Source organism: Schistocerca nitens, chromosome 6 (genome assembly GCF_023898315.1).
Source record: "Schistocerca nitens isolate TAMUIC-IGC-003100 chromosome 6, iqSchNite1.1, whole genome shotgun sequence".
Classification (NCBI taxonomy): Eukaryota; Metazoa; Arthropoda; class Insecta; order Orthoptera; family Acrididae; genus Schistocerca; species Schistocerca nitens.
Window position 1 is genome coordinate 529,328,929 of NC_064619.1, and position 12,207 is coordinate 529,341,135.

The 12,207-nt window shown below is 40.1% G+C and overlaps 1 protein-coding gene across 1 annotated transcript in view; it reads left to right on the forward strand.

The window, feature by feature from the left end:
- The first annotated feature begins 885 nt into the window (after positions 1 to 885).
- Positions 886 to 12,207, forward strand: part of LOC126262569 (TIMELESS-interacting protein) — a 60,741-nt gene continuing 49,419 nt past the window's right edge. The window contains exon 1 of the mRNA XM_049959274.1: positions 886 to 1,028. The gene's annotated coding sequence lies outside the window, so the exon portion shown is untranslated. The remainder of the gene's footprint in view (positions 1,029 to 12,207) is intronic.

The window sequence follows — 12,207 nt, forward strand, 5'->3', positions numbered from 1 at the left end:
ATCGATTTACGATCGCACGCTCCATATGTATCGTTTGGATCCCTCGACTTCGATAGGCAATCATTCTTGGAAATTACCACTGGCTCTATTTATTCCCTTATTATAATTATTGTTTGATGTGATTGAATGGATACATTTTCGCTAACGAATACATATCGACATTTCCTATGTTCTGAAACTTCTCAGCACTTTAGTTCACAAAACTGATGGAGAACACACATGTATATGGCCATTAATAAAGTTTATCGTTGTTAGTTTCTCAATTCTGTTGTTATGCTCCGGCTTTTTGTGTAATGGACACATAAGCTCAAAATCAACGTCCGATGCCGGACTTACCACGGAGGGGCTTAATATAGTATGAATATAATCTGACGTGACGGTGACACAACATTTAATGTGAATCGATCGTAATAATTTCAATCTACAGACAAATTTACGAATGGATCCCTAAAATGCATGTATGAATACCGCAAAATGTTAGCTTGCTGTATTTTACAATCCTACCATTTGAGATGACTATGTTGTATGTGTGCTAGAAACAACAATAAATTTTCAAAAGAGAAAGAAAGTGATCTCTGATTATCTGAAGAACTTTGCAACATCGTGCAAATATCTTGTTAGTTGCGTGTGACAAGTGTTCGGTGGTATCAGTTTGTGGATATAAAGAAATTTTCTCGAAAAAAAGATGCCAGGAGAACCAAATCGGGAACCTGAAGTGTGTGATACATGTGATTTGCAAACTAATGAAGTTAGGGAACTGACACTCACTGATAAACTAAACAAGAAACTTTTGATGTCTTTGCTGGAACGTATGAATACGGGAAACCAGTTTGAACGTTTCATTGATAATAAGGACGCCGAAAATGGGAACGAAGAAGATTTCGCATAGGGATTTTGGGTACTGATATAGTGCCTGCCAGTATAGAGTAAAATCTTGTAATTGTCGTTCTCTATATTGCTTATCTTTGACACTAGTTTCGCGCGCTTTTTCTACAACAAACAAGTTACGAGGGACTGCTGTGTTGCAGGTAAACCTGATACTGTTATATGTGTGAAGTAGAGTGAGTGAGTGGAAAGTTGATAGTATTTGGCCATAAATGAGCATATTTGGAGAGCAGTCGTCCTTTACGTACAAGGACCTTATAAAAACACTTGTTCACAAACACCAATAAAATATGTACATAAAAAATTTATACCATGCGGTTAAAAAAAATTGCAATTGAGAACACATATTATTAATAGGTATTTGCATACAGAATCCCAAATATGTGTTGTAATTGCGTTGACTCTTTTTCGCTCAAGTTAAAACTGCAAAACGATTATTTTATTTTTGTTATAACCCTCAGAAGCAGTTTTGACACTGTTTTTTTTTTCATAATGACCACACAGGTTGTGAAAATCTGCTGCTTGTAACATTCTGATATTGATGCAATTTTTTTTTTATAATTGATAAATTTTCACCCAAGATATCTGCACACCTACACATCAAAGTACAGCAAGTCTGGTAAATTTCTTGTAACAACCCTGGCAAACAAGCACTCCCAATGGACTGCAAGAGTCTCGCAGTCTGCTTGCAGGTCCATTTACTGTAGGAACTGTGATTATCTAGATGTAGGCTTGTGTTCTCACACTGGAGCTTCAATAATGGAGCATTTTTACCTGTTTCTCCTGTATAAACTAGATACCTCATCTGTTTCATTTCTCTCTTCATTACCAGATTCACTGGAGACAAAACCTTAATCTGAAGCAGTTTCATGTTCACTTCTGTGAGAAGGATCATTTTACTCTTCAATATCATTTACATCACTAGCTTTATACCGAGCGAGGTGGCGCAGTGGCTAGCACACTGGACTCGCATTCGGGAGGACGACGGTTCAATCCCGCGTCCAGCCATCCTGATTTAGGTTTTCCGTGATTTCCCTAAATCGCTCCAGGCAAATGCCGGGATGGTTCCTTTGAAAGGGCACGGCTGACTTCCTTCCCCGTCCTTCCATAATCCGATGACCTCGCTGTCTGGTTTCCTCCCCCAAAGAACTCAACGCAACTAGCTTTATCTTCTAACAATTTCCATACAGAAATTTGGACAAATCACTGAGATACATTAATTATAACTCAGAACCATAGTAAAAGTGACAATAAATGAAAACTTGGCTTAAAAATAAGATGATTTCAGTTGATACATAAATTTTGACCATATAGAAATGTGTTCTGAGGAAGTGGATCAATCTACAATGCTTGCAGTGTGTCTGCAGGTGGTTGTCACCTGTGAAAGAAAGTATGTAGAACCACCAACAATACAATGACCAGCAGAGGAAATAGCAGGGGTTTGCAGTTTCATTAGTGTCAAAAAGACCCCACAAGTGTGTTTGAGATTTAAGATGATGTTGTAATTTGTATGTAGGATAAATAATGACTCCCAAGTTTGTTTTGTTGCAGGTTCTGTTGTTAGTTGCCTAACAGTAAAAAATGTGTTGCCCCAAATAGCAGAACGTATTCCACATTTATCATGCGTGGATGATATTAAATACTGTGTCTCACAATGATAGTAGGCTATATTTGAGATGTTCGTCTGTTTGCTTTAATCTAGCTTATTTACATGAGAATGGCTAGTGAATGTGCATCTGCAGTCTACTATTGGGAGATTCCAAGGTAACATTAGATTTTGAAATCAGTGTTTTATTGTTGACTCGTTATCAATCTATAAACCCGTATTTTCTTTTGTAAATCATCATTATGAATTGTTGTTCAGGCAAAGGTCTTGAAGTGTTATTTAAGCAGGGAAGAGCATTAAAATTAAAGGACAAGAATGTAATTCATGTTGTGACTCATGTTACAAATTTTGGACATCCTATTCCTAATGTGCATTTTAAGTAAAAAGTATCATCAAACTATTAGGAGTACGGATCTGGTTTTTATCACAGAATATGCACTTTAGGTTGGCCTTTAAATGACAGAGTTACAGATTTCTGCTTCTTGTTGGAAAAGCTTTTTTTTGTGCAAGCAGAGAAATGAAAGTACGACAATTGCTTTACTAGGCTGCTGATATCGCATCTTATGTTACCAAGAGAAACTTAACATTAACGTTTCACTTTTCAAACACCATGAAAATTTGTAAGAGAACGACATCTGGGAAAATGAATTGAAAATTCAATTAGAAGTCAGAGAAATGAAAATATCCTCTTGAATTGATATCAAGTGGATTAATTTTCTCTATAATTTCATCACATTTATAGGTCATTTCTGATAGTGACCAGCACACTCCATTGCACAGATTGTACATGCTTCTCCAGCATTGAATTTACTGTCACGTTCTACTTTTTACCAGACTCCAATTTTCACATTTTCTATAGTTTCTTCAGTTTGATGATCTGCAGCAGCAAAATTCTTTGGAAACAGCAGATATGTTTGTAGTAGTTCTTTCTTGGGAAATACGGAAGCGTCCGATCCCGCCCGTCTGCTTTGACCCATGACGTCACAAATATGGCGGGAACAAAAACAAACACACACACTTTCCACAAGAAGCCTAATGACACTAACGGGACAATCGCGGGAAATGGGGTGTTTTGGGTGGGGGGCAAACTAAATATAAACAAATTTAGACGCCTTGCGTAGCTACAACGTGTAAGTGAAGACAGCCATGCATGAATACCCACCCACCTCCCCAGGGGTCGTAACCCCTGCCACCCATAGAAGATAAAGATGCTTCAGTAGCTGATTAGTGTTTTTTGTCTTTTAAAAAAAAAAAAAATCTCACGGGATAGAACGAACAGATCAGAAAGATAAATATAATAAACTAAAACAGAAATTGGAGGAAACAGATAATTAAAATAAGGAATAAGTGTTTTTAAATAAAAAAAAAAATCTCAAGAGGTAGAACGAACAGATCAGAAAAGTAAATAAAATAAGATAAAACAGAACTGGAGACAGCCACACTCAAACCAAACTCCGCGCCGTCATGACGTCACACACGACAACACCCTTACGTCACGGATCAAAGCCGAAGCGTGGGATCGGACGCTTCTGTCGACCCCTTTCTTGTAGTGAAAACTGTGAATGCTTGTGTGTTTGGTATTGGTGGTGCTGAAGAAAATATTTGAGCCAGATTAAGTTTCATATTGATTCCTTGAACTTCATCGATAGACAAATGAAAATCCTGCATAGTTGCGGTACTTGCAGCTACCTGAGCGAAAGTTGATCCATCACCTAATATTAATTTTCACATTTTTACTGCATTCCCCACTAGCCATCCTGCAACTGCACCAATTCCGTCTATGGCTCCTTCACTGTGGGATGTAGCCAATAAGTTTTAGGAGATTTCCACATTATGAAATGATTGAAATTCAGGTACAGCAGCAGTAATATATTTGTTTTCAAATTGTGAGGCAGGTCCATCTGACCACATTGAAACGACCTTTACATTTTCAGGTATGTAGGCAACTGCAGAACTTGAGCCAAGGCTTTATCCAGAGCACTATGTGACTTATACAGTGACAAAATTGCTTTACTAGGCTGCTGATATCGCATCTTATGTTACCAATGTTTTCTAACTGTCTCGCTGTTTTTAGCTCTTCTTTCTTCAACTGTCCTTGCTTATCTTGACTCAACGGTAGAAACTTTTGTTTCTGCTTCTGCTGGCTTTTTCAAGCTTCTGCCAGCTGCATCTTCTTAAATTCTTCATATTTTCCTTTACTCTGTAACTGTTGCCTTCACCTACTCTGTCTTCCTGCTGCTGGTGAGGACGCCCTCTTCTTCTAATCTTAAAATAATACAACTGTGACTCAGATTACGTGACTCACATTACACATTTAATTTCCTTTTTTTACAGTATTGGTTGAAATTGGGGAAACTTTTAGTACTGTTATTAGTTACACATTCACGCTAATGAGTAAATTACTGAACAAGATAAAGTTATGTCTAATATTTCTCTTGGTATAAAAACTTAATTACATGAAAGTGACTCATTTTACATGAAAGTTTATGCTGTTATATTATTTACCCCAACCTATAATTTACCTACTTCAGTTTTATACTCTTTATGCAACACATTAGGGTATGTAACAGTAATATAAAAATAATGATGTGCTAATTCTTACCCGCCAATTAGTTGAAATGAAGGTCCAAAATCTCCAATAATTCACACTGTTATCACATTAAAAACATATGGCGTTATAAAAATGGCTACAAATTACGAAGGGAAAGCAATAATGGGCCACAAACCATTGTTGGCATACAGTAAAAAGTCCAGCCTTTTCAAAAAATATATAAAAAGCACCAAATTTTAAACTTTTAATATCATAAGTGTGTTCTTCTTTAGGCCTACATGGAATATCCCTATTTCATTGTTTAACACTGTCTGTTGCTACAAATGTTTGGCGATTTTGAGTCGTAATAGTGAAAACTACTAACTACCGTGTTTGGCAGTAAGAGTTAGTCACTCCCCTCTTTCTCTCCTGCCCCTTTGCTGTATGTTTTGTAGTTAACGGGCATTGTGTATGCATAAAATGCACCAAAAGAATTGTCAAAAAGTTTCTCAGTTGGGCCCCCTGTGTTGTAGTATGTAGTGTTTTAATGAGACCTACATGTAAAGAAAAGAATAATTATCATGGGGTGAATGATGGTAATAGATTTCAGAGTGATACAGGTAATTGTCACCATAATCAAGATTTTGTATGCATATTCTTTGGTTTTGCCAATTGTCATCTGTATTATCATCTTCCAACCTAAACTCAACTCGGAGCTGCACTACGGTAGTGAAGAACATTTAATGGAAACCACTGTCAAACATGTCTGGATCGGTCTATTCATATGTAATCACTGATCACTTGGATGGTGTTAATCCATCATTTCACGTCTAGTTTTTCTTCTGAAACACCATAGTACCTCCGTCGGTAATCTGTTTTACACCTGTATCTGTACTCTGTGAGCCACCGTGAGGTGCCTGTTAGAGGATTGTCTCATTGTACTAGTTATTAGGGTTTCTTCCCATTCTAGGCACATGTGGAGCGCAGGAAGAATGATTGATGAAAGCCCTGTGTGCGCAGAAACCATACTAATTTTATCTTCACGATCCCTATGTGAGCGATATGTAGGGAGCTGTACTGTATTCCTAGAGTCATCATTTAAAGCCAGATCTTAAAATTTTGTTAACAGACTTTCTTGGGAGAGTTTATGACTGTCTTCAAGAGTCCGTCAGTGCAGTTCTTTCAGTATTTCTGTGACAGTCTCCCACAGATCAGATATATCTGTGACCATTCGTGCTGCCCTTTTCTGTATACCTTAAATATCCCCTGTTAGTCCTATTTGGTATGGGTCCCACACCCTTGAGCGATATTCTAGAAACAGTAGCATGAGTGATTTGTAAGCAATCTCCTTCATAGACTGATTGCACTTTTCCAGTAATCTATCAGTGAACTGAAGTCTATGACCTGCTTTACTGAAGCTACATGATATTCCATTTCATATCCCTACGAAGTGTGACACCTACCTAGGTATTTGTATGAGTTGGCTGATTCCAGCAGTGATTAATTGACATCTTTGAACCACTTTGAAATCTTATCAGGATGTGACTGAATAGTTATGCGCTTCTTTCAGACAGGACTTCATTGTAGATAACAGCATCATCTGCAAAAAGTCTGGGGTTACTGTTAATGTTGCCTGCAAGGTCATTGATATACAACATGAACAGTGAGGGCCACACGCACTTCCTTTGGGTACCATAAAAGTTATTTGTATACCTGACACTTACTCTCCATCCAAGGTAACATGCTGCGATCTCCCTACCGAAAAGTCCTGAATGCAGTCACAAATTTCACGTGATACCCCATATGGTTGTACTGTTGACAATATTTGGGAACTTAAGAAATACAGCATCTATCCGAATGCCTTGATCCAAAGCTTTCATTATGTCATTTGAGAAAAGTGAGAGTTGGGTTTCACATGAGCAATGTTTTTGGAATCCATGCTGGTTGGCATTGAGGAGATCATTCTGTTCAGGATACCTCATTATGTTTGAGCTTAAATTATGTTCTAAGATTCTACAACAAAAAGATGGCCAGGCTACTGGACGGTAATTTTGTAGATCATTTCTACTATCCTTCTTGTAGACAGGTGTGACTTTTGCCCCTTTTTTTAAGTACGGGCCATGGTTATTTGTTCGAGGGATCCAAATTAGATTATAGATAGAAGAGGGTCTAACTCAGCTGCAAATTCAGTATAGAATCTGATAGGGAGTCCATCACACCTGGAGCTTTGTTCAGTTTTAACGATTTCAGCTGTTTTCTAACACCACTGATACTAGCACTTATTTCGTTCATCTTTTCAGGATTAAATTGGGGCAATTCTCCTTTGTGTCCCTTTGTAAAGGAACGTTTGAAAATTGAATTCAGCATTTCAGCTTTTGGTTTGTTATGCTCAGTTTCAGTTCCTTTCTCATTCTTTGCGGACTGGACACTAACTTTGGTGTCACTAACTACCTTTACCTATGACCAGAATTTCTTTGGGTTTTGTGAAATGTTATTTGACAGTATTCTCCTACAGTAGTCATTGAAGGCATCACACATTGCTCCCTTGCCAGCCAAATGCGTTTCATTCAACATCTATTTATAGCCCTACGCTTTGTTTTACATCTATTATGCAGTAATCTTTGTTGTTTCTTTAGAAGTTTCTTTGCAGTGACTGCACACCATGGAAGGTCCCTCTCCCATTATTAACTGTTCTGCTGGATACATATCTATCCAGTGCATGGTCAGTTATTCTTTTAATCTTGAGACATAGTTCCCCTATATGCTCCTGCCCTGTGCTGAAAGTTTCAGGCTCCTCATTGGGTTGTGACATCACAGATTTTTTTAATCTAGCTTATTGAACATATAATAATGTATAGAAAGTTCTGGTTGAGAATTGCGAATCATTTAGGAATAAAGGGAGACGACTCACTGAAAGGCAGAAGCACTATGCTGTTGGTCGGTACACAAACAAAAGGTACAGAGCTTTACTAGCTTTCGGAATGAACTTCCTTTTTTAAGCTTGTAGGAAAAACACGTATACGCGTGTCTCCCTACATTGTGCTCAGTCGACTACCAGCTCTTTCCTGGCCCACAGTGAGTGTACTGAGGTGAGGTGAAGGGTGCAGGCTGGGGCAGGGTTGAGTGATGGAGAGAGGCGGGAGGCAGAAAAGAGGTTGGGGGGAAGTGTCTAGTGGCTTGTGGGAGAGTGGGGAGCTGTCTGTGGGCTAGCTAGGGATGCTGGTAGAGGGGGCAGGTAGCAGTTGGTTGGGCACGCAATCTCACAGATGAGTGCGTGAGATCAGCACACATCTAGCTGACATGAATTGGATGGGGGGGGGGGGGGGGCATTAGTGGGGCAGGGGATATGGTGTGCACGTGCCCCCCCCCCCTCCCTGAAGCAGCCATTGAAATCACGCATGTTGTGCTCTGCTGCATGTGTTGTCACTGGGTGGTCCACCTTGTTTTTGGCTACAGTTTGGTGGTGCCTATTCATTCTAGTTTACAGTTTGTTTGTTGTCATATCAATGTAAATCACTGTGCAGTGGCTACAGCAGAGCTGGTATATAACCTGGCTGCTTTCACAGGTGGGCCGGCTTCCCGTGCCATATTCCCCCCCCCCCCCCCCCCCCCCACGCACACACACACCTGATCCTCACATCCACCCTGGAACCAACTGCAAAGAAGTGCCCCCTTTGTCACCCAATACCTTCCAGGACTGGAATGACTGAACCACTTCCTTTGTCAGGGCTTTCATTATCTATCATCATGCCCTGAAATTAGGGAAGTCCTAAGATAACTTCCATCACCTCCCAAAGTGGTGTTCCAGTGCCCACCCAATTTCCACAACATCCTAGTCCATCCCTATGCCACTCCCATCCACAGTCACCTGCCACAGGGATCATACCTGTGTGGAAGACCCAGATGCTAGACCTGGACAATCCACCCACCCAGCACCACCTCCTCCAGTCCCATCACAGGCTTATCTTGCCCCATCAGAGGCAGGGCCACCTATGAAAGCAGTCATGTTATATATCAGCTCTGCTGCAACCATTGCACAACCTTTTACATTGGTATGACAATCAACCTGCCAACTATAATGAATAGCCACTGCCAAACTGTTGCCAAAAACAAGGTGTACCACCCAGTGGCACAACACGCAGCAGAGCACAATACGCAAGATCTCAATGGGTGCTTCACAACTCATGCCATCTGGGTCCTGCCCACCACCACCAGCTTTTGTGTGTGTGTGTGTGTGTGTGTGTGTGTGTGTGTGTGTGTGTGCGCGCGCATGCTTTTCCTACAAGCTTGAAAAGGGAAGTTCATTCCGAAAGCTAGTAAAGCTCTGTACCTTTTCTTTGTATACCTGTTGACGACACAGCGCTACTACCTTACTGAAATTGTATATATATTTCTGCTTGTTTTAATTGTTCTTTGTACTTTGGTAATCATTTTTACCACAGCTGCATCATGATCACTGTTACCAGTCTCGATGTGGAAATCCTCAGAGAGATCACATCTATTTGTTGCGATTAGATCCAATATATTTTCATCTTGAATGGGTTTCCTTACAGCCATTTCCCTAGTGGAAACCTCAGTTTTTCCAATGTGGATGATTAAAGTCACCAACAACAATTACAGTATGATCATGGAACATATATACAAGTGAACTGAGGTTTTTTCCAAAGTTTTCAGTTACATCATGAAATGATTATTTTATGCCCACCCCTGATACTGAGTCTTTCCCACACAATCTCACAAGCAGCTTTAATTTCTGTCTCTGTGGATTTGAGTTTCTTGTCTACTGTGACAAATACACCACCTCTATTTCCCAGTTGCCTGTCCTTTCCATTTACACTCAAATTTTCTCCAAAGATCTCACTGCTATCAGTTTCAGGTTTCAATCGGCTTTCTGTACCTGGTATTATGTGAGATTTGCTGTTTTTCAGGAGTGTTTCAAACTCTGGGACTTTGTTGCAAATGCTTCGGTGGTTTACCATTAGGATTTTAATACTCTCACGTGTGGGATGCATTTCTTTCGATCTTACACTGATACTACCGTGTTTCCTACAGTTGTCATTATCTAGATTTGATGGAGAGTTGCCTATTTAAAAATTCTTGTGTGTACCACCCACACAGGTACGTGAGTAGGAGCCTCTGGCATGTAGTGCACACCTGACCCAGCTAGGGGGACCGTACAGTTCTCAACCCTAAGGTGCAGGTCCAGGAAGTCACAGCCTAGCCTGGCACAGAACCCCCAAAGTCTCTGGTTCAGTCCTTCCACTCAAGTCAGAACCAAAGGACCACAATCAATTCTGGGGACAATACTGCAAACTGCGAGCTTCATTGAAATTCCATGTGCAAGGCTGGTCTTCTCAATCTTCTCTGCCAGTCTCTGGAATGACCCAAATATGACCTCAGAGCCCAGGTGACGCATTGTTTGCCCCAACGTGCACTACAATCTGCAATTGGTTGCACCGTGTTCCTTCAGTGGCTGCTGGAATAGTGTCATCAACATGTTGAAGGAGAAGCCCATGCATACGCAATGAGTGCACCTGGCGTCCTTTCCTGCCCCCTGTTGCCATTTCTCTAAGGAGCACCATCATTCACTGTGTGTTAGAGCTGCCGATAATTAACATACCCCGACCCATTTGCATTTGCCTCCTCTTGACACCCGACAGAACACATTTCCCCAAAAAATGCTTTGCCAACAAACCATGTCTTGTACGGCTAACAATGTTTTACTGCTTTCTCCCCATGCCATTTATAAAAGAGGATATTAATATTTGCAGTCAGTCAAAATATTTCATTACAAAGATTCAACCTTTACCATTTCTTCCCATTGAACTTTTTCTGATGCCAACCTACCTACTGCAATCAGCAAGGCCTCTCAGTATTGTTTTGTAGTCTATAAATTTTGTTTTTCAACAAATAATTTGTGGTTCTTTAACGTGCAGATGTACCACTACAGCACTCAAAAGTTTCTTAAGACAGTTCGAATCTACCGACCAATGAGAGCCCTCATTTAAGATTTAAGAGTACCATTTTACATAGCTCTCATCTGCTATGTTCTTGTTTATATATAATTACAGCGAAACATGTAGTTAGTATGTGTTGTAAAATAAATTTAGTAGACAGTCTCACAAAAAACATCTTACCTCTCACGACTGAGTCGTGTTCGACCACATCGGCAAAAGCAGGATGTTTTGCTGTTGCACGACAATGCACGGCTACATGTCAGTCAAAAAACATGGAAGCAATCGCAAAACTCAGATGGACAGCATTGAAACACCCGCCTTACAGTCCTGACCTGGCTCCATGTGACTATCATCTCTTTGGGAAACTGAAAGACTCTCTTCGTAGAACAAGGTTTGGAGATTATGACTCCCTTGTGCACGCTGCCAAACAGTGGCTCCAACAGGTTGGTCCGCAGTTTTACTGTGCGGGTATATAGGTGCTGGTTCCATGATGGCATAAGGCAGTTGAGACGATGGAAATTATGTGGAGAAATGAAAATATTGTTCCTAAAGGATGTATCTACACACTGTAAAACTTTCAAACATGTAGAATAAAAGATTGGTTAAAAAAAAATAGTGTGCATTTCTCTTGTAGTGACCCTCGTACTTCTGATTAGATGGTAAGCTGAGATGATACAGTATTTGAATCTTCCCTCTTTGTGTTCACACAGAGGCTCAACTCCAGCTTTTCAGGGTCCTTACCACGGTACGTGAAAGAGTTAAATGGTACACTTTTAAGTGGATTCCTATCCAGCGAAAAACGTAGTTAGTATATGTAGTAAAATAAATTTAGTAGACAATCTCACAAAAAACATTTTACCTCTCCATCTGCTCAATCTTTCTTTTCACAACGCTTTTCTGCCACTTCCTGGATCCAGGGGAGTGGCTCCCTCCTTGTACATCTCCTTCCATGTCAGTCATATTTTTCACAAGCAACGAGCTCCCACATAAACGAGATAATGGCCAACCAATCTGTTTTGTGTGACAGTGTGCTGGCAACAACAATATGTGGTACAGGTATACAACAGACACTTGTAATGAAGTTTTAAAATGCATTGTGTCTTGGCACCACAGCTTTTATTTGCCTTCCTGAAAAAACTTGTTAGAAACGGCAGTAAATGTACTTATCATGATTTGAACCAATTTCAGTGAAGGAGTTACTGCACTTTGAACCAAAAGTCAAATTTTGC